This window comes from Macrobrachium nipponense, chromosome 4 (assembly GCF_015104395.2).
Source record: "Macrobrachium nipponense isolate FS-2020 chromosome 4, ASM1510439v2, whole genome shotgun sequence".
NCBI lineage: Eukaryota > Metazoa > Arthropoda > Malacostraca > Decapoda > Palaemonidae > Macrobrachium > Macrobrachium nipponense.
In genome coordinates this window covers 33,107,313-33,110,315 of record NC_061100.1, presented here as the reverse complement: position 1 = coordinate 33,110,315, position 3,003 = coordinate 33,107,313, and positions in this window count along the sequence as shown.

Sequence of the window (3,003 nt, the reverse complement as noted above, 5' to 3'; positions counted from 1 at the left end):
GTCAAGCAGCCCCAAACACCCAGTCTAAGAAATTAAATACTTCAATTGTCCGAAAAAGACCTTTCAGATGGTGGTCTATCTCCGCTGGTGTCCATGTTATTTTAGCTGACGAAAGAAGAGACCTTCTTGGTGCGTCAACCAGACTGGAAAAGTCACCTTGAGCCGATGCGGGAGCCCTTAACCGACATCCTCACCTGTATCATACCAGATCCCAGCCTTGCCGCAAAGTCTTGAAGGAGGCTGGGCAAAGGAAAACTTTCCTTGAGCTTTTCTAGACTCCATCCAATCTTGCACCTTCTTAAAAGCTCTCTTAGTTGAAAGAGACTTTGTCCTTTTAACAAATCCAGGAGTCTTTATTTGTTTTTGACACAACGAAAACTGAGAAGGAGGCGACCTAGGTGCTGCGGGTTGAAACTCTTCTCCAAATGAATCCCGAAGCAATTGAACCAAAAACTTGATAATCGGAAGAATCTGGACACGCGGGTTGATCCTCTTCCGCTTTTTCTGAAATATTACTTAATCCTTCCTCATCTATAGGAGTGACCAAGGGGACTCCCGAAGCTGGGTGGTACAAGTCCTTTCACTCCGAGCTTTAATGAAGATCGTTGTTTTGACGTGCAAGGAGCATTCTGAATATTAATATCTAAAGGTTCAGATAAAGCGGGTACCAATTTCTTGCTCATTCTCTCGATGGGAGTCTCTTCGAAAAGCCGATTGCAGTTGAGGTTCCATACTAATACCTTGCTGTGATACCTGATGGATATGCAACAAAGCGTCCGTTTGAACGTCTCGCTTGGCATCCGTCCGAGCGTCAAGCTTGGCGTCCAGCCGAGCGTCAAGCTTGGCGTCCAGCCGAGCGTCACGCTTGGCGTCCCGCCGAGCGCCACGCCTGGTGTCCAGGTGAGCGTCACGCTCGTCGCTCAGCCGAGCGTCACGCTCGGCGTCCATCTGAGCGCCACGCCTGGCGTCCAGGTGAGCGTCACGCTCGACGTCTGTCCGAGCGTACCGCTTGTCTAAATAGGCGTCCCTGTGAACACTCCGCTCCTTCCAAGCCGAACTAGGAGCGTCGAGTTTCTCAGACTGTAGACGGCCTCGTTTCGCAACCATAGGATCGTCCGTTCTTGTATAAAGCGAGCCTCGAGAGACTGGGCGAAATTTCTTCCTTTCGATCTCAAAATTCCTCGTAGGAAGTTTTTCATGCCCTTTCTCCAACTGCAGGTGAGACGTACGAAATCTAGAATGAGTACTCACAGGCGAAAGAGACGATCGGTCCACCCGTGCAGGAGACCTCTTAGATCTTTTAATCGTAATCTATCATCTTTTCTTCTCGGACGAATTTCGATTCTCTCTCCGCCAGCAAACGAAGCAAGTTGTTGTTGCATCGACCTTGATAACACTCTTTGTAGTAGAAGATTCTTTTCAGGAGAAAAAACTGATCCTATGAGAAGGCGAGGGGCGAGGGGAAGCCCTATCCCTTCTTACAGGACGTTTCTAGTTCTATTCTTAGAACGACTAGGCCGCTCCAAGGCGTCCTCGTCAGATGACATCATAATTCTCCTTTGAGGAGTCCATGCAGCAAAACTCTCCGGTGAAGACCGCAAACCAACAGGAGAAAAAGGACGTGAAGCGTCTTCTTCACTGCGATCGAAGACTCTGGCCGCCTGTGCGACACCTTGAGTTTTCGATCTTTTTTTGCGGTGGAGAGTAATCCAAGTCTCGAGGCGAAGCCCGTAACGAAGAAGCAGCGCAAAGAGACTCTGCGTCCTCCTCTGAGAGACTACTGACGATAGCCGCCTGTGCGACATTTAACGTCATAGCTCTTTTCAGAGGACGTGAGCGTCTTCTCATGCTCCAACTCCTGTTAGGGGAGGAGACGCCTCCGAGGACGAAAAGCACTCGCGGAGGATACGCGCACTCGCACACTCTTTGGCAGCCTGGGGATCGTCTACAGGTTCTGCCGAAGGGACGCCAGATCGGTGGGGGTTCCCCCGTAACCCTCCTGCGGCTTTCGACATGTCCGTCTTCCTGGGCTTGGAAGTTCGACAGAGGTCCAGGCCTAGAGGCATTATAGGGCCGATCTGACGCCCCCTCCACAACACTGGGGGCACTTTCACTGCACTTTTGTTCACTAATAATGCTTTTACCCTCCAAAGCGAGCACTTTAGATTCTAGGTTACGTATTGATTCCAGAATCGTAGAAAGGGCATTGTCTTCCACTGATTTTTCAGGGCCGAAGGCACAACATTTTTCAGGGCCCGAAGGCACACAGATTTAGGTGTACCAACTACTGAATGTATAGTAGGAGAAACCTTACTTACTACTTCTTCTACTGACTGATACACTCCTGGAGGAAGATCTCCGTATCCTATCACGCTCCAATTCCGCACATAGGATTCATAAGCCTTCCAACCCGAATCAGACAGACATTCACACTCCTTACAACGGTCATTTATAACACACGTATGTTCTCTACAATTATTACATATTGTGTGTGGGTCTACGAACCTTTCGGTAGCCTCACCTTACAACCTTCCATACAACACACTCTGGTGCTAGATAAACTAGTCCCAGACATCTTAGTTACAGGAAAAAACCAAACCAAATTCAAATCCAATCCACTATCAGCGTAAGCCTAGTCACAATCCACGTTCGATAACCAAAAAACAAACAGGATACTCATGTAACAGAGAAGTTTCGAAAATCCTAGACGGAGGTGTTGAAAACAGTTGTTATCAAACACCGGCGACAGAAAAAATCTGAATAGAAAATGGGAATGGTTCCTGACACCCGCCTCCCAGCGGCGGGAATGGGTACTAACCACCTGGCCGACCACTGCGTGAGCCGGGAGTTTTGAAATTCTGTCGGACTTCGGAGAAATACAGCTATATATATATCTGCTGGGTAAGTTTTCATGACAAAGTGGAATGTTTACATCTGGTCAGGCAGGACTCCCGATCGGAAAAGCAGTTACTGCCTAACTACCTTGTTGTTATTCCCTTACAA